Source organism: Pongo abelii, chromosome 2 (assembly GCF_028885655.2).
Source record: "Pongo abelii isolate AG06213 chromosome 2, NHGRI_mPonAbe1-v2.0_pri, whole genome shotgun sequence".
NCBI lineage: Eukaryota > Metazoa > Chordata > Mammalia > Primates > Hominidae > Pongo > Pongo abelii.
In genome coordinates, this window is record NC_085928.1 from 183586716 (window position 1) to 183613868 (window position 27153).

A 27153-nucleotide genomic window follows, 5' to 3' on the forward strand; every position below is an offset into this window, starting at 1 on the left:
GTGATGTAATTTTTCTTTCCCTTTATTCTTTACTCTGATCTACCATGGGTTTTTTGCTTGTTTGTTTTTCCAGTATTATTGAGGTATAATTGACAAACAAAATTTGTATGCATTTAAGGTGTACAATGTTTGTATCCTTTGACCATCTTCCCATTCCTCCCACTCCTCAGCCCATGGAAACCACCATTCGACTCTGTGCTTGACAAATGTGACTTTTTAAGATTCCACATATCAGTGAGGTCACACAGTATTTGTCTTTCTGTGATTTGCTTATTTAATTTAGTATAACATCCTCCAGGTTCATGTGTGTTGTTGGAAATGATGAAATTTCCTTCTTTTTTTAAGCTGATGATATTCCATTACACACACACACACACACACACACACACACACACACACACACACACACATCATTTTCTTTATCCATGTCTTTCTCAATGCACACTTAGGTTCATTGCTACCTTGGCTATTGTGAATAATGCTGCAACGAACGTGAGAGGGAAGATCTCTCTTCAAGAGAGTGATTTTATTTCCCGTGGATATATCTACCCAGAAGTGGTACTGCTAGATCATATGGTAGTTTTATTTTTAATTTTTTGAGGAATCTGCCATAGTTTTAAGTTGAGCATATTATATGGAAACATCTGAAATTTGTAATTTTCCAGCATATTATCCCTAGAGCTCAAATTCTACTCATTACTTGCATCATCTCTCCTAGTTCTGTGCTGCTTTGTTTGTAGCAAATGAAAGTACCTTTTTTGGCATTTTTTTTTTCTTAAAAGGACTTATGCTTTAAGTTATTCAAGCAGCTGACTATATTTCATTCAGCTGAGACTTTTTTACTTTAAAATGTTGGCTGTTCAGAAAAAAAAAAAGCTGTTCCTGAAAATCTGTGTGTATTATCTGAATTCTTTTGCCATCTTCCCATGAGGCTTATATTGATGTTGTACCTCATTCCAGTATTTGTCCACTGAACTTCTCTCCTTTGTATTTTTATCTTTTGTGTGAATGTTTGGCTCTCTTCCTGTCAGGTATTGCTCTCCTCTTCTGTCATAGCATAGCTGGGAGTTTAAGCACTGAAAAATAGTCTGTACTGACTGGGGCCTGTCCCACTAGATAAGCAAGCTTTTCGGAGCCCCGCGGTTACCCTTAAGGACTTGGAGTCCTCACCTTTAGGATGACCTTGCTCTGTAACTTGTTCTTCTTACTGGAGACTGTTTTCTGTTCTTGTTTATAGGTATGAGAATGTCATTTGACATCAACTTTAGGTTGAGCTCACTTAGCTACTGGGTGGTGGGGACTAAACAACCCCACCTTATTCTTCGTTTACTACTGACTTTTTCTGCCTGTAATGCATGTGAAAATGCCTTAGGTTTTGCCTTTTACAGTAGATATTAATAAGCATCCACATCTGCAGAGGTATTGCACTGTGATTGAATAAATATAAAGAAGTCAATGTAAATATGCACATAAAAAGAGAAGTTAGAGAATACTACAAATTAAAGTTTTACATATATATTAAATCAATATGTTAAACATTGTTAGTTACTGTCTAATAAAACTGGGAGTAATTTCAGAGATACTTTAGGCTACACCATCTTTTTTTTTAAGTAGAATAACTTACTTGGGGTCTGATGTAGCTTTAAAATGTTGTCCTAGGAAGCTGGATGTAATATTTTATTTTATTTATTTATGTTATTATTATTATTATTATTATTATTTGAAACAGAGTCTTGCTTTGTTGCCCAGGCTGCAGTGCGGTGGTGTGATCTCAGCTCACTGCAACCTCCGTCTCCTGGGCTCAAGCGATTTTCCTGGCTCAGCCTCCCTAAGAGCTGGGATTAGAGGCGTGCACCACCATGCCCGGCTAATTTTTGTATTTTCAGTAGAGACAGGGTTTCACCATGTTGGCCAGGCTGGTCTTAAACTCCTGACATCAACTGATCCACCCACCTCGGCCTCCCAAAGTGCTGGGATTACATGCTGAATGTAATATTTTTATTACTTATGATTACTTATGATTAGTAAAAGAAAAATTATAAGTTATATTTGAATGAAGATCTAGGTAACAATAGGTCATAAAATATCCAGTGAAAGGTTATTTGACACTTGGAAATCCTTAGACAAAGGGCTTTTAGCAAATTGTATATCAAGTTTCTATTAGACAACTCCCTTTGAATCATGTATGCATAACTAATGCCTTTATCTCCAGCTCCTCGACACCTTGTTTAATATTGCTGTTATAAATGTATGTCCCTCCATTGCTTAAAAAAAAAAGAGAGAGACACGACTGTGTTAAAACATTGAAAAAATCAATCTCCACTTCAGACTTTATCAGACTTGTACAATTTTCATTGGAAATGCTTTCAAAATTCAATAAATTCCTTTTCTAACCTTCATAGAAACTTTTTTAAAAAACAGTATATACCAAAAATAGAGGAGAACTTAAAAAATGCTGAAGATTAAAGAGGACAAGGGGTTATTTGAGAAGTATTTTCTATTTTACAGACAAAGGAAAGGAGTGGGAAAAATGCTTGTCTTTAGAATAAACTGTGTTTCTAGGTTACTTATGAGATGTGTCTGGGATAACGAACAAAAGCAGAGCCAATAAGTGTAATTGAGAAAGTAAGCTATTTTAGAAGTTATTACCAAGTCTACACAACAAGGAGAAAAGAGCTTAAGTGTTTGACATTCTTTCCAAGGTATGAGGAAGAATTCCAAGGGACAGAATTAATATTTCCCTCTATTAACATCCTGAACAGTGAACAGTGATCTATTTATATAATGAATGTTAAGTTCTAGAATCCCTAACTGTAATAGTCACATACTTACCTGATTTTCTTTAATTTGGGAATAAGTCTGCTACATTTAAGAAGACAGAAACCAAAGGACATTTCAACATAAGGTCGGTATAAGCTAAGAATTAAAAAAAAAAAAAAAGGAAAAAGAAAAGCTTTATTAAAATATGCATGGATGGCAGTGTTCTGCATTTCCCAAAAAATCAAGTGGTCTAGTATTTTTTTCTAGGTACATCTTACTGACCTTTAAAAATCAGATTCATTTTTTTTTCAGTCATCTATTTTTAACATCATTCTAATTTAATAGTATCATCCTTCAAAATTTCTTCTCTTCCACAGAGAAAAACTCAATCCTTTGTGAGGCCTATTTATTATCTCTTCAATGACATCTCTTACTAGGTACCAGTATTCTTTAAAAGTCCCTTCCTTAACATGTTTTCTTAATACAGAACAATATTCTTCTGACATGCCTTACTTACATTTTCTTTTACATGCCATAAACTTCTTGATTTGGTACCCCAATTAACAGTGTATGCAAATATTAGAGTTTTTGAAATTTGGAAAGAGAGAGACTCTTGGGAGAGATGAAACTTGAGAGGGGCAGTACAAAATCAAAAGCATCTAGAGCTGTGGTCTAGTGGAAGCTGGTCCAGATGGGGAGCTTCAAAGAAAGTCCCAAGAAGAGAGCCAGAAGGCAAGTTGCCTTCTCAGGGCATGAAGTTCTGCTGTGACTGCTCCACCTTCTTTGTGATCTCTTCTGATTGGTAACTGTGTAGGTAGTTTCAGATTTAAATGTTTGAGGAACAACAAGTTCACTCTGAAAGTGGTTATTTTAAATTAAATTTGTGGTTTCACTCATTATCATTATCAACTCTCTATGAAATGACTGCTGAGTAAGGAATATTCTGCTAAGCAGTCAGAGGGAAGATTCTAACAATGTGGAGAATACACATTTATTGTTTTGCGAAAGATTGTTAACACTATTTGTCCATCCTTTCTAAGTGTAGACTATATATCTATCTTTAGGGCTTGACTTTCCTTTTTTTCCGCTTTGTTATTTATTCAGAGACTTGACTTGCCTTTTACTCTTGAACAGCAAAAAACAACCAAAAGCTTTGCACTTGGTGTGTGTGTATCTGTGTGTATGTGAATCTGTGTATGTTGAAGGGACGGCAAGTGTTTGTATGAATTTCTGTTTATGTATCAGAAAGAAACAGAGGCTACTAGGAGTAAGGATTTTACTTCTCTCTTTGTACTTCATGAAGCAGGTTTTTGCCCCGGAGTTATTTTTAAAGTATAACATCATTTGGCAACTTGGTAAATATAGATATTCATAATTATCTATAACCATGGTTACGAGAGTAAATCTAGTCCAACAAAGTAAAATTTACTCTAGAATGATATAGTTATTTGCTCAAAGTTATTTTCCAACATGCACTCAGAATAGGTTAAAATAGATTTTCATCTCATAAATTTCTGGTGGTTATTTTTCATGCGTTATTTATTTTACTGAATAAAATTTACTTATTAAAATTAAGTTTTGGGAGAAAATTATTCAATCATATTTATAATTTCAAGACGAAATTTTAAATGTTCTTTTTTCATAATGAACTTTAATATTTTGCTTTTTTCTTCAGCCTACAAAACATGATCCTGTAGCAGATTTTTTACAGCTGGGTTATAAACCCTTGGAAAATTGTATTTATAATAGAAATGCTGCCGTAACTTTAAATCTAGCAATACTAGGAGGCAGCCTTCAATCTTCGTGATTTGCTGACAACATAGAAGTTTGTTTTCAGATACATCTGCAGTGTCTATCTTGAGCATTCCAGATTGTAGGGAATGAAGTGTCTTCCTCTCTTAGAGGAAAAAAAGAACATATTCATTTTGCTGAGGGCAGCATCACTGGAAATGGGTTTAGTATGCTGTACATATCACTTTGTGTTTCTTGAATTTTGTTAGATATTTTTGTTGTGACATGGGGCTTCCCAAATGGTGGTTGTGCAAACATTTGTTCTGCTTCATTTTCCCCCAGAGTATCTGGGAAAAGTAGCTGAGAAATTTCTAGGAATCAAGTGACGAAGTTCATCTTGCTTCCCTTTCACAAATTTTGGTGCATCCAAATCTGTGGAAGATGCCTGCAGTCACTGGGAGTTTATTTTATGTGAAGCGATGCTTGTGTTGTTGGTCAACAAACACATACTCAAAGAATGAGCATAAATTAAGTGCAGCAGAAAAAAATGGCCTTGGTTCATTTTTAGCTCTGTCCTACCTATGTTCATGAGAAGTTCAGAGAATTCAGTCAATTCATCGTTAGATATTTGAATACCAGCTGGGTGCTCAAATATTTGCATCACTTGAAAATCTCAAAGGGACAGGATTTCCTGTAGCTGACTGGATTCCCACCTTCCAATCCTTCCTTTTTGAGATTTAGAGCCAAGGAAAGCAGCCAGACATTTATGTTTCCCTAATATTGTGGATTCATTGTATAAATAGATAGAAATAGATAGGATTTTAGAGAAGTCCTCCTTGAGTGGTGGTTTTTTTTTTTTTTTTTTTTTTTTCCTATAGTTGTCTTCTCAAAAAGGGATGATACGGGACTGCTTTAGTACCTGCTGCCTGAGAGCAGTATGAGTATAATTGCTTCAAGCAAACTATCTTGTTGGCCAAATGATTGTTGTTTGCTCTTAAAATATTTTTCTCTTGTGATGCCATGAAATGTTTGTTGTGTAAAAAAGATTAGTGGGAATTAAAATCTGATAAATGGGGGCCTAGATCATAGACTGTTTTGTAGGGAACTAGAAGTACTTTAGCTTTTACTTGGTTTGGGACAAGGAGACTTTGTGGAGTTCTGAGCCAAGGATTGACACAGCTGACTTATGTTGACATTTTCACATCATAATTGAGATTATTTCACCATCTTTCTGAACCCCGTAACAAGTTTGAAACCTTCTGTGGTGTTCAATTGCTTTTCATGTAAGATCCTCCATGGCTTGGCCTCTGCAAACTTTTCTAGCATTATTCATGTCCACACTTGGCCTTGATGCCTGGTCTGCAGTCATTTGTCTTGCTTTCAGTGTTTTTAATGTACACTTCCCTAGGGCAGTTTCACCTGTTGTGTGTTCTTAGCCAAATATAGCTGCCATTCCTATCATTGAGCTACAAGGTAAGTGTTTACAACTGATCTTTAAGAAATAGAGATTTTGTAAGTTCCTGGAAAGAGGAATTTGGTGGCCTAGAAGTTCACCCTATGGAAAGAACCTCAGAAATATCGAATTCAAACATTTTACCATAGCATTCGAAAATGACCCTATGGGTTGACAGCTTCAGTGACAGGCAGGGGAAGTGCCATCTGAGAAGGTAGCCCAGCCCTTTGGGCTTTTCTGAGAAACAGCTTCTCTAAGAAAATAATTTCTGGTGAAGTCTATTGGGTGAAGAATATTAGACTTCTAAGACCAGTAAAAAAACAAAACTCCCCGATTCTCCTTATCTTCTAATTATCGTTTAGCAGTACAGTATAGGAAAAGAGAATATATCAAACTGGATCTTTTTTTTCATAACCCTTTCTGATCCCCATAGTTTGTTAAACCTCTTACATATAATCCACTTATATTAGCTTATACTCACAACACTGTAAGGCATTGTTCTGTTGCCCATTTTAATAGAATTCTGAGATGATGTGATAAATGACAACTTGCCTAAGTAATTCTCTACTAGAATAAAAACAATCTACTCAAGGCTGTATCTGCCAATAAAGGTAACCTTGCCTAAATCCACATTTTTAATTAAAAACATTATGGGATTTTAAGTTTTTTTAATTTCTAAAGAAATACATGTTCTTTGTTATAAAAGAAAAGCAAACAATACAATATTGGATAAAATAAATAAAAAATTCCCACTGACTTCTTCAAAATCACTGGACAATTTGTTGAGAGTACATATGATAAAATATGGTTTAAAAATAAAAAAAGAAAATTATTTAAAATGAGTATTACATCCCCTATAAAAGAAATAAGTAAATAAAATCTTCTCCAAGTTCCCCCAATCTCATCCAAAATATATGGTCACTAAGAACAAATATGTATATTACTGTGCCTCATGTAATATGTTTTTACTTGCATATTTCAAATACTTATATTAATTAGTACATAATTTACTTTTTTACAAAATGAGATGACACAATACATACCATTAAACAATTTCTTCTTTTCAACTAGCAATAAATTATAGACCTCTTTCCACATCAGTAATGCATATCTTTTTTGACTAATTTGTAATATATATGTGGTAGGAGGAAAGTGTCATGATTCATTTAATCATTTTCACCTTGAAAATGTATTTTTAAATGCACAGTATTATTTTATTTATTGCATTTATACTTGAGTCTATTTACTGTTCTTACGAAGAACTATATTTTAGGAGGATTGCTCATCCACTTAAGGCAGAATTGGAACTGAGAAGAAGAGTAAGGTAGTTTCTTCCCTGGGTGATCCACATCTGAGACAGAGAGAGCTGGACCAGGATAGGACTGAGGGAGGACTGAGGCTGAGAGATGCAGAAAGCGCCATCAGGGAAGGAGCCCTTGAGATGGCAATAGAACCTCTAAGTAGGCGTGTAACAGACAAGGGGAGAGCGCCCTTCTCCACAATGCAGGGATTTTATCTTTATGAGACATGGTTAGGTTAACTGAATTTTTAATCTCTTCTAAAATATAACACCTGTAGCACATGTAAAAAAAAAAGTTAATAATAAAACTCTGCTTTATGTTTTGCAGGTCTGTGAACACTTATTTTGTCTAAAGACATTAATAGTTATATTAATAGTATGAATAATAACAAAATAGCTACAGAGTATTTTATGTTCCCTCCTGCCCTTTGCTTCTTATATACACATCATCTACTCCCTACAGTTTCTTAAGAGACAAGTATTATCATTTCTGCTTTATTTTTACTCCTGTGACTCAGAGATATTAAGTAATTTCAGTTTATAGGGAGTTATTATCTTTGGAACAATACCACTCCTGCAAATAAGGACAAGGGAGCTCCTGTTCACTGCATTAATTCTCATTGGTTCTCAAACAAATGCGAATTACTGTATAATGGCAATCACAGTAGAGCCCTATCTCTATTTTTGAAAAACTATTATTCATCTACTCTGTTTTGTATTGAAGGTTTAGGTTCATTTTTCTGTTTGTCAAAAGAGAAAAACAGTCACAAATATCTATACTGTCTTAACTGTATTTCTAGAAGAAACACGTAAAATTTTTCTAAAGAAAATGATTTCAGGAAACACATTTTTGGAAATAAGTGATCACCCGGCCAGGAACTAACAACAATCTGAATTCTTTCTTTGTTTGGGTGCTTTCTATACTTAGAAATGATTTACTTCTATTATTTTAATTTTCTCATTACTGTTATTAATTAGAGGCATATTTTATATCAATGAAAACCTTGAAGTATCATTCCTTCTTCCTCAAAATGGTTAGGAAATATGTCTATGGGGACTTAATTGGATAAAACATTTCTGAAAGGAGTGAGTTTTATGTTCAGTAAAATGAGACTCAAATTTCTATTGAATTTTTTTTTACTATGAAATCTATTAATAAATAGATGTGAAAGAAGATAGTGATCAAGAACACTCGGCAGGCTCCTTATGTGCAACTGCAGAGGAGACTGTAGTATATTTATTGGCCTTGCTATCGAGGGTGGCAGTGTTTTATTTCCTGCTTTGAAATTCTTTTAATTTGTTATTTGGTAAATTGCCTATCCTCGTTTTTACAGTTCTATAAAAAGTAAGAAAAGAACTTAACGATGGTATTTATCAACTTATTGTTTAGTAGAATGTAATTAGTTGGTGAAAGAGGAAAGATGCCATATGTAAATGATATCTGTGATTCCTCCTATCCCACCGCCGCTGCATCCCTGCACAGAACTCTCCATTTGTACACTGGTTTTTTTGGTATGTCCACCAGACTCAAAAAAGAAAGGAAAAGAAAAAGCAGTGTTTTTATCAACAGCCGTTTTCACTGTATAACTAATTAAGCAGTGAGGTGGTTCTATTCCTTCAAGGAAATTGTAACTATTTTACAGGTTAGGAAACCGAGGTTCACAAGCTGGGCATCTTCCTCAAGGTCATAGTTTGTTGATGACATTTCTGTCTCTCTTTTCTTACCTTTAATTTAATTTAATTTGTTTTGTTTTGTTTTGTTAATGAGAGCACTCCTTATTCTACTCTTAGCATATCATTTTTTTTTTTTTTTTTTTTGCTTTTCAGACTGGAATATTCTTTGGTATGATGTAACTAAAAATTTCCCAGCCAAGAAAATTGAGTTCATGGTTTGGAATTTCAAAACATGATTATTTGAAACTTTTTGTCCACTCTTGGGGCTACCTGGGAAATAGTTGTATGGGGATTTTTAACTTGAAACAACATTAAGGATAGATTATCTTGTAGATAATACAATGACTCATTTCTCCTGGACACTAATGGGGTCATTAATACCTATACTGTGAAATATTGTAATAATGAATAAAATTAGAAATTTAGCAAAGAATTAGAATGAAAATGTTTTGCAGTGAAAAGAGGTCAAGAAAAGACAATGGGGTATCTCCTTATAAGACAGTGCTGTGCTTAAGCTAGGGTGAAAAATAAATACAGTCTTAGCTGTTAGCTTTATTGTGCAAAGTGCAAAGAGAAATAAGATAAATTCTGGGAACTTTTTGTCTCCTTGTGTTAGTCTTATAGTGAATAAGATAAATTCTTAAAAAAATAGTTACTTTGGCTGAACAGCAAACATTGGGTGATGTGGAACATTCTTTATTGCCAAACAAAAAACTTGGTTGTATAGGGACTCACCTAGCTTCAAAATCTGAGGGTCAATGAAAATCATTAAAGAGCTCTACTATGGAATGAGTAGGTAACTGTATCTAGAAGGCAGTTTATCATAAAATATCTTCGGAAATATGCGGAGTTTAAAATATTGAGAATAATTGTGTTGCTCCTTGCTTTTTCATCTGTCCTGCTATTATGGTACATAAAAGGAATAGTGGACAGAGTGGTCCATTCTTTACATCTGAATAACATTTAAACTAAATGACCTCTGTTGGTGTGAATCATATAGAGAATAATATTTACCACTATTTCTTTCATGTAAGCTTTTTATATTCTCTTGTTCTAGTTACTGTAAAATGCTGAAAATAATCTTTTAATAAAGTAGTCAAATGATAGCATGCTTATTTAAGGCCCACAATATAATGAGAATTTGATTTGTATGACTCTTAATTGCTTCCACACGCATTATTTTACAGCTAGGCTATTGAAATACTATGACATTATGAGACATGTCTATGTAGGACAGATATTTGTTCTCTGAGAAGCTTCCATGATACTTTACATGGAATTGAGCCTTGGGTGAAAAGACCAATGGAAAGTTGCATGGGCTAGGTATACTATTATGCAGAACCATGAAAATGGTTCCTTTTATGCCTCAGTCATCCTAGTGTGCCATAGGTTACATAGGATATAAACTTAAATTAGTATTTTCATTTCTTTGTGTCTGTGTTTGGGATTTGGTCTTATACACCCACATAAAAATCACCAGAGACAGTGTTTCATTCCCTTATCTTTCAACATTTGGAAGTGGAAAATGGTGAAACTTTGATGATAAATCATTCACTGCAATTGAAGATATATACTAATAGGTGTGCCAGTAGATTTTAATAGAGATATTTACTTTTCCTCCATCTCCCAGAAATCTGGAACTTGAGATATGATTTTTTTTCACCTATAATGAAACTCCTGTTTTACGCCAGTTCACTTTTTTTCAGTAAAGTTTTGTTTTGTTTTTTAACCAATGAATAAATAGGGGAATGCATTTGTTAGAGTTTTTTTTATGTAGCCACAAAGGTAAAAAACTTGGCTGTGACTCTGTTTTGATGTTCCAGTCTGAGGAAGTGTAATTGTAGCTGTGAAATGAAGTGGGTGTAAAACGAGTTTGATGGTTCAGTCAACTTCAATAGACAGATGTTGATTTTATCCTTTAATGGGAAAAGGTTCTGCAAAAATCATTATAAAATGAAAAAAAACCCCAATAAATTTGCAGGTGTGCAAGCCTTATTAAAAGAGGTATTTACATTTTAAAATAAAATTTAAGATCATATTCTTGTAAATAGTTTGTTTTTATTTTTTAAATAAAAACAAAGGCTCCCTTTCATCACCTGCTGAGCATGTGAGGTCAGGTTGCTCAATTTCTCTGATATCTTTACTTCTCTTTTGTAAAATGTACGTACCACACAAGGATTAATGACTAATTTGATGAGATAATATACAAGAATTGTAACTTTAAGGCCCCTTTCACATAATGGATTATTTTAATCAGAGGTGGAATCTCTATGAGGGGAGTTCTCTTTATTAAAATATCAATTTTAAAAATGTGGTTCATAGTCTGGTTACACAGTGTTTTTCCTGTAAGTTCATTGTGAGATGTGTCACAGCAACTTTGGAGGAAAGAATTCCTTTCATGTATTAATTTTCATGTGCTAATTATAGGTATTAATTGTTTCTGAGGTATAGAATATCAGCATGTAGTATAGGAAGGTAGTGAATAAATAAAGGAGAAGTGTTTATGAAAATAGAAAAAAAAAGAGTTGAAACTTCAAGAGAAGTGATTGTTCTGCCTTTGTTTTATGTCTGGCCAGTTGTGTGCTCCACAGGAACGCTGAAGGACTGGTGAGCATAGGGGTGAGGAAGTTGTACTCTTGGGCATGAATCTTTGATATAAAATGCTTCACTTGTTAGAATTTTATTTCACCATGTTTGCTTTCTCACCCTAAATGTGAATGGAACAGGCCATTAAGAATAACATATTTAAGCAATAAACTATTTTCCTGGCCTGCATGTTCTTTCTGGCTCAGTTAAGGCTGAATCCTAGGGGAATGCTGCCAAGCAGCAATGGAATGAGGCAGTCATTTGGGATGTCTCAGTCTTGGAGGTTCAACAAGACAGGTGGCTGATTTGGGTCAATCAGTGGAGTGAAGGGGACAGAACTTGGTCTGGCAGCAAGCAAGCTGTTGAGGCATCTCTGACCACTGGGAGAACTGGGCCAGACCTCAGCTGCTGGGTAGCCTTTCAGCCTTCTGGTCTTGTGAAAACTGATAGGGATAAGGCTGGCATCCAGTCATGGGGAATGGCACTGGACAGGTTCATGGTTAGACATGGAGGACTGTTATGGGGATCTGTTTATTGAAAATGAGATTTAAGTGCAGAAATGTAATTATTAGACCAGTTTTAAGATGATCGGAACAAGACTTAGCAATTGTTTTGGCCTAGCAATGATTCTCCTGAACTACTAGACTGGAAGTCCTGAAAGTCTCCCACAGAAAAGCCAAGACTGATGCTGTAATATGGGGCTTAATGAGTTCACAACTGGAAGCCCAGGATCTGGTTAAGGAAACGGTTTGTCCTCAGGGAACACTGCACATTTTATAATGTTCACTAAGCAATTGTCTGTCTGCCTCTTTCCTTTTCTTGTTTGTGAAGTCTTCTTCCTTCCTTTCTTTCTTCTCTTTTTTCCTCCTCCTTCCTTTCTTGCTCTTTCTTTCATCTCCTTCCCTCTCTTTTTGTCTCTTTTCTTCTTCCCATTTCTTTTCCCTTCTTTCCTCCTTCCATGTTTAGCTTTTATTGAAGGTCTAAACTGCAATATTCTAATTCATTATTGAAAAAAGCTTTTAAAATCACCTATCTGCATGATGCTTAATATGTCATCTGTCGAGGACAACGGGGTGCATAATATAATGATGCATAATGTACCAAGTATATTACATATAAAGGATAAATTGCAAATTATTTCCAAAACTATTTCTCAGTAAAATTATTCAGAGAAACAATCTGGTGATCAGATAGACTCTAAAGTCAGTCATCTGAAGCCTGTATTTTAATGAGGGAAATTTTACATTTTAGAAGAAAGGTCTATATTTCTCCAAAAATTTAATTTTTGGCATTTGCATATTGTATTCTTCTTACAGAAGAATACCATGAACACTCTTCATATTCTTCACCTAAGTTCATTAATTGTCAGTATTTTTATACATATCATTTATACGTATCTTTTTATCTATCTAGTGACAATGTTTTTGAATCATTTTAAACTAACAGATAGCAGGACACTTCACAACAGAATACTTCAGTGCATCTCTTATGAATAATGACTTTAACCATAAGGCTATTAGCATATCTAAGAAAATGAACATTTATTTAATACAATAATCTGATAACATAGAGTCCATATTTACATTTACCTAATTGACCCAAGTAGTGTTTTTTATAACTTCGGTGTTTGAATTTTCCATCCAGGAGTTAATCAAAATTCATGAACTGTTCATTTACTATGTCTTAAATTAGTTGCCCCACATTCTAATTTTTTGGTGTTTTATGACCCCGATGTCTTTTAATGGCCAACTCCAAATGTTGCTTACAATAATTCACATTCTGTATTTGTTTGATTGTCTTGTCATAGTTAGATCAGATTAAACACTTTGGCAAGAATATTACTTAGGGGTTGTTGCTTACTTTTGTTAGAAAGCAAATCATATCAGGGCTTTCTATTATTTATGATGCTATATATTTGAACACTTGGTTAAGACAGTGTCCATCATATTTTACCATTTAAAAAGTACATTTTTCTCTTCATGATTAATAAGCAAACTATGGAGTGATATTTTGAAGTATTTGAGATATTTTAAGATGGTGTGACTATTCTGTTTCCTAGTATTCTTGATAATCCTTGAGTGACTAAATAATTACACTAGAGGATGTGATGCAAATTTTTAATTTTCTAATCCCTTTGTACTTGTTATTCTTTCTAAAAAACCATTTAATTTTGTTATAGTAAATTAATTCATTATTCTTTCTTATACTCTAATATCTAAAGTTGGCCCCTTGAAGTTCTTTCACTTCAGCTACTTTTGATCCCATTAATATCTAGGTACTTCCTATTATTATTATTATTAGTATTATTAGTATTATTATTTAGATGGAATCTCCCTCTGTCACCCAGGCTGCAGTGCAGTGGCACGATCTCGGCTCACTGCAACCTCTGCCTCCCAGATTCAAGCTATTCTCCTGCCTCAGCTTCTCAGTTAGCTGGGATTACAGGCGTGTGCCACCACGCCCAGCTAATTTTTGTATTTTTAGTAAAGACGGGGTTTCACCATGTTGGCCAGGCTGGTCTCCTGACCTCAGGTGATCCACCCACCTAAGCCTCCCAAAGTGCTGGAATTATAGGCGTGAGCCACTGTGCCTGGCCCATATCTGGGTACTTCTTACCTTCCAGTGCAACATGATGTCTCAAGCTCACTTTGTACTTTGTTGCCTCAAACTGAAATTAAGGCATTTCCTAAGAAACCCTCATTTCTTTAAATGGAGTATAATATTTTGAAAACAAGATGTTAATACTAGGTTTAATCTTTGTTACTGGGGTGGCATTGACCTAGATTAGAAGTGGGTAAGCTAGAGCCTGTGAAGCAAATCCAATCTACTTCCTGGTTTTGTAAATAATATTTTATTGGAACAGCTATGCTCTGTTGTTTACATATTATGTATTTCTATTTTCACACTACAATGGCGGAGTTGATTATGTGCAACAGAGACCATATGCCTGCAAAGTCTAAAATATATGCTATCTTGCCCTTTACAAGAAAAAAAAAAGTTTGCCAGTATTTTATATAGATACTTTCAGTGGACTGCTCTCTCTCTCTCTCCCTCTCTCTCCATATATATATATTTTAATGTCATGATTTTACTTCTGTTCTGGCCAAAATGGAGTAACAGAGACTGGATCTGCCTCTTGCCTAAAATAACCAAAACACAAAACTAAACTAAATTAGATAAATTATAGGAAACAAGGAGTTCCACTATAATGGATGTCAGACAATGAAGATGAAAGAGAACAAATCCTGAGAAACAAAAAAACAGACAAAGTATGCCATACAACTCTCCCAATTTATTGCCTTGAGAGTTTTCAGACTACACTATAGGATAACGACAAACCCAGATGGAATCTAGCCGACTCTCAGGACTGGGGAGATGGAGTCCAGCCGACCAAAGTGGCTATGGGTGGCAACAGGGGCAGTGGGGGTCTCCCTTGAGTATTAAGCACCATGATTAAAACATGCATGTGAAGAAACCATCAGAGTTCAGGGAAAGAATTTGCCAAAACTATTACATTGACCAACATATGATGTGTAAACAAAACTAGAACTGATGCACACTGCTAACCAGCTAAACTGACAAATTAATTCATGAGACATGGGGTAGTGTACTCAGGAAGTTCTTGCCTTAGTGGTGGAAAATAATTAACCCTAGATCTAGTGCTGCCCTGTACCTACTTAACACTTCTTAAAGCAAGATTCAAAAGGCTTTGCAAACTGTTGAAATATACCTTAACAGAGGCTCAGCTCAAAGCTCAAGAATGTTTTTAGGGCTGCAAACATATCCAGCACCCAATAAGATAGATTTCAAAATGTTTGGTATCCAATCAAAGGTTGCAAAGTATGCAAAAAAAGTACTTATGTATGACCCTTAATAAGAAAAATACTAAGTCAATTGACACTGTACTAGAACTGACCAATACGTTAGAATTAGCAGACAAGACATTAAAAGTCATAACTGTATTAAATATTTTTTAAGTTAAATATAAAATGTGTATCTATATATACACACATCTGAAGCTACCTTCTAAACGTGAAACCTATAATATGTAAGAGGAAAAATACATTGAATGTGATTAGAGCAGATTAACATCACAGAAGAAAAGAAGTGAATTTGAAGACACAGCAATAGAAACTATTCAGGATGAAACGGAGAAAAGAAAATTTAGAAAAATAGAGAGAGCTTTGGCAACCTATCTGTGGCACAACTTTAAGAGATCGCATATGTGCATAACTGAATTCTCTAAAGCAGAGTAGAGAGAAAGGGTTACAGAAAATATTTGAAGACACAATTGTTGAGAGAATTCTAAATGCCATGAAAACTATACATCTATAGATCCCAGAAGTTCTATGAGCTCCAATCACAAGAAACACAAAATAAATGACAACATGCACAGCATAATGAAATTGCTTGAAAATAATGGTAATAAGAACATATAAAAATCATCTGAGAAGGAAAAGACACTGGGCATACAGAAGAAGATAATAACAGCAGAATTTTAATCAGAAACAATGTAAGTGAAAATAAGGGCGAGCAAAGTATTTCAAAGTACAGTACTTTAAAAAGCAAAAACCAAAAAGCTGTCAGCAGTTTGTGCCACATTCATACAATGGAAACAGATGCTCATTCCTCATTCACTCAATTGACATATAAGAATGTTAGTGTGAAAGTTACTGATCTTTATTTGGGCATACTGGGGGAAAAATAATCTTAGTGACCTCTTTATGTTTGTAACCAGGCTACCAGAGTTGGGGAAACAAGACTCTTACTCACTGAAAGAGATAGAGTCTGGTTATGCTGCCCAGACTGGTTTTGAACTCCTGGGCTCAAGTGATCCTCCCACTTCAGCTTCCCAAGTAACTGGGAGTGTGCTATCATGTGCACTGGTACAGGTGTGTGCCACCACACTTGACTTTCTCTCCATTTTAATTATAAAAACATACATCAGAGGAACCAGCAAACAGGATGCCCAAATAAAAGGTACACATGGAAGCTGCCAGTCCACCAGCTGCAGATCACCTGAGCCCTGGGGCTGGTGCTTACCTACTGAGAATGGCACCAAGGACCAGCCAACAAAGGTTAACCTGGGACACTCTTGGAGAGTGATTCTGATGTTTGTTCTGAGCAGCGCACTCAACAGTATGACAAGAGAAAGGGGCCAATGTCCACTGAACTACCAGTTCTTCCTGCTGCAAGCTTTCCCAGGGCTGAGATCCCAGGGCTAAACAAGGAGCCAGCCCCAGTCCGCACCTTGGCATCTGCCTGGCCTCAATGGCCCTGTCCTACTGGTACCTGTATGACATCCACGGCTTACTTCTGCGAGGTGATGCTCACTGTGGGAGTCCATGATGAACTTGAACTGGAAGTTCCAGGCAAGCATGTGGGCCCTCTTCATTTACAACACCTCCATCCTTGTCATGGGGCGCATGTACCTGTGTCTGCATGGCTGCTACCCACTGCTACTGTGCTGCCTCATCTACACGCTTTGGCTCTGGCCTACTCATGAGAGTTTGCCCCTTGCTGCATCCTGCACCAGTTCAACACCTGCCTCTGGAAGTACTGCCAGTTCCACTATGACTTCATGGGCCTATCACCCTGGAGTATGCTGTGCCCTGGTTCTGCGAGTCCCTCATCATGGAACAACTCCAGTGCACTCTGCCCCTGCTTCAGTGACACCCAGCCTGGGAAGCCTAGCGGACCCCTGGCCCTGGCCAACATCCATGTCAAGACTGACTGAGAGTAGGGGGGGTGAGTGGGTGTTCTGGAGGTCTCTTATGGAATTCATGGACAAAGAGACCAAGCTGGTGTATTGCTCCTTCTGTGCAGCACAAGCCCTGTCCTGGCCAGGCCTCAGCCCTGTAGGGCACACACAGCCCCATACCCTCCAAGGTGGGCAGGTGTTGAGGGGGCATGGTCAGGTGGTGGGGGACAGGGTGTCAAGGCAGCAGAGGAACGTAGGGAAAGATACATGGATTTTGGCCCAGCTCAGAGGCTGGTGGTGGGAGGCTGTGGGTAAGCGGTGATTGGACTGTATGGTTGACTTTGGAAGCAGCAGTCCATCCTGGCTAAGGGACATTGAGAATGGGGCCACAGGTAGGAGGCAAGGCCTGACCTCCCTCCCTCTCATCTGGATTTAGTTGGACTTTGGCTGGTTCCATTAGGCAACATTCAGGTTCTTGCTTGCAACCAGTACCTTCACAGAGGTCTGCTGAGCTGTAGCCTAAGAGAGGCTGGGCAGCCAGGAGGCTGCTTGGCAGTAATGTTGATGTACAAAAGCTAGGAGACTTTCCCTCAGCTCCTCTCCCCTCCCTCACAGACGTGCATAGCTTCCGTGGCCTTTGGGGGCCCCCATAGTGCTGGATTCCCACCAACCTTGGGCTTTTGGAGGTTTCAGTCCCCATGACAGTGCCCTCCCATCTCTTTCAGGCTTTCCTCCACTATTCCCGCTTTATCTCTTTTAGCACCACTATTCCTGGTGCTTGGGGAATTCCTGAGTTATGCCTCCCAACTCTTGGTCTAGTGGGCTGTGGCAGTGTCTCCTCTCCACTGTGGCCCAGCTGAGAATGAATGATGCCCTTCAATGCACAGTCAGGCGGAGATGGGCCTTGTGGATCCACAATGGTAACCTAGAGGAAAATTAGTTCTGTGGGGAAAAATCAGAGTTGTCAGTCTCTTAGGCTCTAACTGGTTTATTTTCAAACTAATTGAACAATCTAGCATTCCAGGGGATGGAGGAGGAGGTATCCAGCATTAGAGACTCATGGAGAATGAGGGAGAAAAAAAAGAGGTGTCCTTCAGCCTTGGAAAGCTCTTTGGAGCACCCTTTGTCGGAAAGGATCAGTTCTTGCTCTGCCATAATCCCAGCCCTGTGGCAAAGCATTCTCATGGTTGCCATTCCCCTCGGCCCCCTCCCAGTGAGGAAGATTCTTTGAGCTTGCTCCTTAAACAGTCTTAACCCTGCCACACTCATGGGCATTGTCATCTTGGTTCTGCCCTCTCCCTTTTCCTTGTGACAGGCCCATTGCGGGCAGTGGACAGGTGAAATCCTCCCTCTAGCCGATTTTGGCTCTGCCCCCTATTCCCTGAGGAGAGGGGTCTGTCAGAAAGTGGTCCGTCCCATGGTGTGTGGTCTCTTCTTGACCACACTCAGACACTTAGGTAGAAATTAGCCTTTCCCTTCTTATAGATCATTTTTAAATGACAGTAATACCCCCTCCAAAAAAAATTATCAGTGTGGAATTCTCTATACCCAACAAAATATATTTTAATAGCTACGGTGAAATTAAGACCTTTTGGAGGCTGGAATAATTAATCACCAGTAGAAAGGAGGAGTAATCATTTCCTGCTGCTGAAGCAAGAGCCTCCTAAGTACACTACCCCATGCCTCACAAATTAAGAGTTCACCGCTTTCTCTGGTTAGGAATGTGCATTGGTTATAGTCCTGTGTGTGTGTCACACACTGTTCACTTTAGTTCTTTTGAATAATTTTTTTCCTGGATGCTAGAAGAAAAGATTTGAAGAGTTCCCAACACAAAAAATAGTAAATGCTTGAGGTAATATATATCCCAGTTAATCTGATTCTATCATTACACATTGTGTGCAAGTATCAAAATATCTCATGTGCCCCATGAGTATGTACAATTATTACATATCAATAAAAAGATGTCCACTATAAACCCTAAATCAATGACTAAAATATCAAAACAAAGAGTTACACCTAATAAGCCAAAAAAGGATACAAAATGGAATTATAAAAATGTTCAACTAATCCAAAGGTAGGCAGAAAAATAAAGCGGAATAAACAGATGGAACATATTGAAAACACATAATAAAATACTGTCAAATTTAACTATATCAATAATCACATTGAAGGCAAATGTTTTAAACATTTCCATTTAAAAGGCAGAGATTGTCAAAATTGGATAAAAAACAAAATTAAAACATTTTTGCTGTCTAAAAGAAACACATTTTAATATAAAAACACAGGTTAAAAGTAAAAGAATGGAAAATATATGCCAGGTTAACACTACTCAAAAGAAAGCCAGAATGACTATGTTAATATCAGTTATACCAATTTCAGAACAAAGAATATTACTTGAATTATATGAGAAAGTTCATTTCAAAATGATAAAGGGGTTAATCCATCAAGAAGACATAACAAGCCTAAATGCTTATGCTTCTAATAATAGAGCTTCAAAATACATAAATCAAAACCTGATCAAACTTCAAGGAGAAACAAATACAAAATTTTAATCAGAAATTGAAATACCCTTTGTTCTGTAGTTGATAGAATCAGTAGACAGAAGATCAATAAGAATATAGAAGATTTGAGCAACACTAATAACCAATTTGACATAATTGACATATATATAAAACATCCCACCCAACAGGAGCAAAATACTCATTCTTTTCAAGCATGCACAGAACTTTTACCAAGAGAAGTGATATTCTGGATCACAAAACAAGTTGCAATACATTTAAATGGATCCAAGTCATGCAAAATGTGTTTTCTGATCTTAATGGAATTGAATTGGAAATCAATAAAAGAAAGTCTCTGGAAAATTCCCAAATATTTGAAAACCAAATAACACTTGATCAAAAATAAATCAGAATACAAAAATGGAAAGTATTTTAAACTGAATGAAAATACAATATATCATAATTTAGGAACTTCCCCTAAGCAGACATAAGGTAAAATTTATATACTAAACCCCTATGTTAGAAAAGAAGGAAGGCCTCAAATTAAAGACATCGGCTTCATTTTATGAAACTATTATAGAAGAATAGGAGCAAATTCTGCCAAAGCCAATAACATGAAAATATGAAATACATAGGGATGAGTATGACAAAAGTTGTTAAAGACCTGTATTCTGAAAATAGAAAAGTATTGTTGAGATAAATGAAAGAAGACCAGAATAAATGGAGATATACCTTGGTCTTTGAACAAAAGAGGCACTATTATTAAGATATCAGTTCTCTCCCATTAATCTATGGATTTAATGTTACACCAATAAAAATATAATCAGCCTTTTTTCTTAAAAGAAAAGAAATTGACAATCTGAGTTTCAAAGTCACGTGGAAATGCAAAGGACCTAGAATTTTTAAAACAACTTTGAAAAAGAACAAAGTAGAATTAACACTACCTGAATTCCAGAAAAAAAAATTGACAAACTGGACATCACCAAAATTTAAATCAAATGACTTCATTAAGAGGATGAACAGATATGCTACAAATTGAGAGAAAATATTTTCAAATAATATTTCTGTAAAGGATTTATACCCAAAATGTATAACAAAATCTCTAAACACAATAATAAGAAACCAAAATACAAAATAAAAACCAGTCAAAATATTTAAACAATGCTTCACCAAAGGAGATGACATAAGAAATAAGCACATGCTATGAAATGCAAATGACAGCAAAAATGAGATACCACTTTACAAGTAGCAAAATAAGTTAAACAGACGATCATACCAAGTTAGTGGAGGATGTGAAGAATTCCAAACTCTTGTACACAGATGGGAATGTAAAATGGTACAACCACTTTGGAAAACAACTAGGTAGATTCTTCTTTTTTTTTTTTCTTTCTTTTTTTTTTTTTTTTTTTTTTAGACAAAGTCTCACTTTATTGCCCAGGCTGGAGTGCAGAGGCCCTATCTCAGCTCACTGCAACCTCTGCCTCCCGGGTTCAAGCCGTTCTTGTGTCTCAGCTTCCTGAGTAGCTGAGATTACAGGCGTGCACCACCACAGCCAGCTAATTTTTGTATTTTTAGTAGAGATGGGGTTTCACCACGTTGGTCAGGCTGGTCTCAAATTCCTGACCTCAGGTGATCCACCCACCTTGGCATCCCAAAGTGCTGGGATTACAGGCATGAGCCACCACGCTCAGCCCTACTATAAGATCCAACTATCCCACTCATCAGTATTTAACGAAGAAAAAAGAAAACGTGTCTATTAAAAAATTTGTGCATGAATCTTCATAGAACCTTTATTTCTATTAGTACAAACCCAAAACAACCTAAATATCCATCAGCAGATGAACAGATAAATTGTGGAATAAGCATAAAATGGAATACAACTCAGTAATAAGAAGGAATTAACTATTGAATATTAAAATAATTATGCTGAATGAAAGAAGCCAGATTCTCTCCTTGACAAGAGTATATACTGGATAATTCCATTCGTATAAAACTTTAGAAAATGCACACTATAGTAACAGAAAGAATATGAGTGGTTGCTGGGATGGGACACTGGGGAAGAGAGAGAGGGATTCCAAAGAATATAAGAACACTGTTGGGAGTGATAAGGATACAATCTTGATTGCATCCTTACAAGTTACATGTCTATGTAACTATTACATGTTACAAGTTACATTTTGTAACATTTTGTAACTATTACAAGTTAACATGTCTATGTAACTATTACATATACATGTCATACATATGTCAATACATATGTCAAAATGTATCAAATTACATATTTTAAATATGCACAATTTTTTATGTGTCAATTATACCTGAACAAAGCAGTTAAAAAATGTTGAGACCACATTGTTACTTTAAATTCAAATGAAATGCCGTAAGATTCTTTTTCAACTTCCCACATTCCCTCCTTGTATTTTCATTTTCTCACAGTGAAAACTGGTTCCTAATAAAGTTAAAATATGTACTTATTGTTCTGTCTCACAACACACAGGCAACTATGATCACACACAGACCTAGAGAGAAAGAGAGAGAAAATTGGTTTTAGGATTGTATCTATACTATTACTAAACGAATATCATAAAAGTAAAAATTAAAGGTTTCTTGCAGTTCTTTTGGTCCATATGATATAAACCATTAAAGTACACTGAAAGTGTTCAATAAAAAAACTGTGTTCAAATTACTTGAGTTCTTATTTTAAAAATATAGTTTTTCAAAATAAAACTGTATGAAAATGTATACTCAAATATTTCTCCCATAATAATCTTTCTCACTTACCATTTCCGTTTACCACATAAAAAGGAAACTATATTCTTAATTTCTTTTTGCAAAGAAACCTAAATTTATATTTTTTATATTTGCGTATGTACATATGTGTGTATATGCATACTCATTTCTTACTTCTCATTTCTTACACAAATAGTGGCATACTGTACAATATCTTTATTTATCAACTTTCTTACAGTTTGATTTTTTTAACTTAATACATCTCAGATGTAACACAGACCATGAATATCCTCTTCATTCATCTTCAGCTACATACTTCCTACTCATCATTATTCACTCAAATTAGTTTCCTATGGATGGCATCCTATGGACAGTTTTCCCTATTTTGCCTTTCCAAATGATGGCACAATGAATAAACTTTTGCATAGATATAGATAAATATGAATGTAGATATAGATCTAGAATAGATATAGGAAGTTTATTTTTAGGGGAAATTCCTAGAAAGGGAACTAGTTCTGTTGTGGAAGATAATACAGATTTCGCCACAATGGTTATTGTATAGTTTACACTTGCTCCAGAATCTTTACCTGACTCCCGCCTATGTATGTATTGTCAAACTTAAAAGTTTGCAAATACAACAGGTTAGGAATGGTATCACATTGTGCATTAAATTTGTATCTTTGTGATAATGAGTGGTATCTATATGGTTTACTTTTTTATTCACCAAAATTCTTGCTTCATTTGGAACTTATTGTGGTGAGTAATGTTAGGTTGTGAAATAAGTATTAGTTGTCTCAACATAATTTATTACAAATATTTATGTTTTCAACAGTGAACTGAGATGCTACCTTTACTATACACGAAGTTTTCATACATTCTTAAGTAGATTTCTGGTAATCTATTTTGTTCGTTGGAGAAACCTCATATGCTTTTAATTATAGCGGTTATAGAGTATGCTTTTATATTTGGCAGGACTGCTACTCCCTCTTGTTATTTTTGGAGGGATTTTCTAACTCCTTGCCTGTTTATTTTCTTTTTTTATTATTTGTATAAATTTAAGGGGTACAAGTGCATTTTTGTTACATGGATATATTGTGTCGTGTTGAAGTCTGGGCTTTTAGTGTAACCATCACTTGAATAATATACATTGTATCCACGAAGTAATTATTCATCCCTCACCCGTCTCCCACCCTCCTACCCCTCCAAGTCTCCAGTATCCATTATTCCACTCTATATGTTCATGTCTACACACTATTTAGCTCCCACTTCTAGGTGGGAATGGGTGGTGTTTGACTTGCTGTTTCTGAGTTGTTTCCTCTTAAGATAATGACCTCCAATTCTATCCATGTATGATTTCATTCTTTATATGACTGAATAGTATCCCATATATATTCAATATTTATGTGTTATATATATGTATATATAATAAATTGTTATATATATTACTTTTTTATTCGCTCATCTGTTGATGGACAGTTAGGTTGATTCCCTATCTTTGCTATTGTGAATAGTGTTGTGATAAACATAACAGTGCAGATATTTTTGATATAATGATTTCTTTTCCACTGGGTAGATACCCAGTAGTGGGATTGCTGGATTGAATGGTAGTTCTATTCTTATTTCTTTGAGAAGTCTTCATACTGTTTTCCATAGAGGTCTTACTAATTTACATTCCCCCAGCAGTGTATATGTATTTCTTTTTCTCTGCATCCTCACCAACATTTGTTATTTTTTGACTTTAATAATAGCCATTCTGACTGGTATAAGATGATATCTCATTGTGGTTTTAATTTGCATATCTCTGATGGTTAGTGACGTTGAGCATTTTTTTTGTGTGTGTGTTTGTTGACCATTTGTATGTCTTCTTTTGAAAAATGTCTACTCATGTTCTTTGCCCATTTTTGTTTGTTTGTTTGTTTTTTGAGACAGAGTCTGTCTGTCACCCAGGCTGGAGTGCAGTGGCGTGGTCTCGGCTCACTGCAACCTCCAACTCCTGGGTTCAAGCGATTCTCCTGCCTCAGCTTCCTGAGTAGTTGGGATTACAGGCACACACCACCATGCCCAGCTAATTTTTGTGTTTTTTAGTAGAGATGGGATTTCACCATGTTGGCCAGGCTGGTTACAAACTCCTGACATCAAGTAATCTGCCTGCCTCAGCCTCCCAAAGTGCTGGCGTTACAGGTGTGAGCCACGGTGCCCGGCCCCTTTGCCCACTTTTTAATTGGGTTATTTGGTTGTTATTGTTGAGTTTGAGTTTCTTATAAATTTTGGATATTAGTCCACTGTCAGATACATAGTCTGCAAGTATTTTGTCCGTTATATAGGCTGTCTGCTCACTCTGTTGATTATTTCTTTTGCTGTGCAGGAACTTTTAGTTTCTCTGAGTCCCATTTGTTTATTTTTGGTTTTGTTGCTTGTGCTTTTGAGATCTTAGTCATGAACGCCTTGCCCGGGAAAATATCCAGAAGAATTTTCCTTAGGTTTTTGTCTATCATTTTTATATTTTCGGGTCTTACATTTAAGTCTTTATTCCATCTTTAGTTGATTTTTGTGTTGGGTGTGAGAGAGGGGTCCAGTTTCATTATTCTACATATGGCAATTCCCAGCACCATTTGAAAAGGCTGTCCTTTCCCTGGTGTATGTTTTTGTCAATCTGTTGGCTATAGATACGTAGCTTAACCTCTGGGATCTCAATTCTGTTCCGTTGATCTATTTGTCTGTTTTTATACCAGTACTATGCTGTTATAGTTACTATAGTCTTGTAGTATAATTCGAGGTCAGGTAATGTGTTGCTTCCAGCTTTGTCCTTTTTGCTTAGGGTTGCTTTGGCTATTCAAGCTCTTTTTTGGTTCCGTATACATTTTAGGATGTTTTCTCTAATTCTTTGAAACATGACATTGATATTTTGGTTAGAAATTGCATTGAATCTGTAGATTGCTTTAGGCACTATCGTCATTTTAACAATATTGACTCTAACAATTCATGAATGTGGGATATTTTTGCATTTGTTGGTGTCCTCTATGATTTCTTTCCTCAGACTTTTGTAGCTTCCCTTGTAGAGATCTTTCACCTCTTGTTTAAATATGCTGCTAGGTATTTTTTAGGTAGCTATTATAAATGGGATTACCTTCTTGATTTTGTTCTCGATTTGATTGTTGTTAGTGTATAAAAATGCTACTGATTTTTGTACATCTATTTTGTATTCTGAAACTTCACTGAATTTATTTATCAAATCTAAGAGGTTCTTTTGCAAAGTCTTTAGGGTTTTATAGATATAACATCACATCATCAGTAAACAGAGATAATACAACTTCCTCTTTTCCAATTTGGATGCCTTTTATTTATTTCTCTTTCCTGATTGCTCTAGCTAGGACTTCCAGTACTATGTTGCATAGGACTGGTGGAAGTGTAAAACCCTTGTCTTGTTCTAGTTTTAAAATGAATGCTTTCAACTATTTTTATTCAGTATGACATTGGCTGTGGGTTAGCATATTTGGCCTTTATTATTTTGAGGTGTATTTCTTCTATGCCTAGTTTGTTAAGGGTCTTCATCATGAAGGAATGCTGAATTCTATTAAATGCTTTTTCTGAATTTATTGAGATGATCATATGCTTTCTGTCCTTAACTTTGTTTATATGATGAATTACATTTAACAAAAATGTTAGCACCAATTTTTAGCTTAAGAAAATGAAAACTTAGCATCTTTATAAACATTATGTTCAATTTATATATTGATATAGTTGATTAAAAGATAGCTATAAATTATTTGCTATTTATGTATTGAGACGTGGAATCTGATTTCCCCTTCCTGGAGTCTGAGCTGGCCATTGTGATTTGCTTGCCTATTTGTCTATTGGAGTGTAGAAGTGACATTCTGAGACTTAGAGGCTTGGGCAGAAAAAGCCTCACAGACACTTTCTAGGTCTAGGAACCTCAGTTTTAGGAACTGAGGAAGTTCCTTTCTAGCAACCTCTTAGGACCCAGACACCATGCTGTTAGGAAGTCCAAGCAGCTCCCTGTACAAGCCACATGAACAGGAGCCAATTATCCTTGTCAGCAACCTTGGCTGAGTCAATAGCCACTACCAACCGGTTAGCCACATGAGTGAGTCTTCTTAGAGGTGGATCCTCTAGCCCTAATAGAATCACCCAGCTGATGCTATATGGAACTGAGTTGAGTCATCCTCAATAAGCCCTACTCAGATTTCAGATTTGTTTGACAAAAACTGAATAATTATTAAAGATTACTGTTGTTTTAAGCCAGAAAAATTATCTTAGGGAGAATTAAAACTGGATAGATAATTTTTAAACTTTCCACTTTGCACTAAGTTGCCATCAAATACTCTTTATACCTTCATTTTTCTACCCTATTCTATTAAAAATAACGTTTAGAGGATTGTAATACAGTCTATTTAAATAAGCATTTTACCTTAAATACCTTAATAGTACTAGTAATATCTTATAAAACATTAATCCTGAATAGCATAACATTATACTTGTTTAGTAAAATGAATAGTTTCTAATAATTAAAATAAATTGTTACTCTTATCCTATATACTTCAAATAAGAGTTCAAGGCAGGTAAAAATCTATCTATGCATCAGGTCCCTATTATAAGTAAATAGAAGGAGAAACCTATAAAAAGTAGGGATTACATTATTGCATTATTTTCTTGGTTCTAAGTTTCATCCTTTTAAACTAATATTTCTCAACTTGGATGC

At 35.7% G+C, this 27153-nt stretch overlaps 1 protein-coding gene and 1 pseudogene across 8 annotated transcripts in view; both read left to right on the top strand.

The window, feature by feature from the left end:
- NLGN1 (neuroligin 1) overlaps window positions 1-27153 on the top strand; it is an 886466-nt gene that overhangs the window by 222049 nt on the left and 637264 nt on the right. The gene's annotated exons all lie outside the window — the stretch shown is intronic.
- On the top strand, window positions 5350-21082 carry LOC129058728 (transmembrane protein 229B-like; annotated as a pseudogene).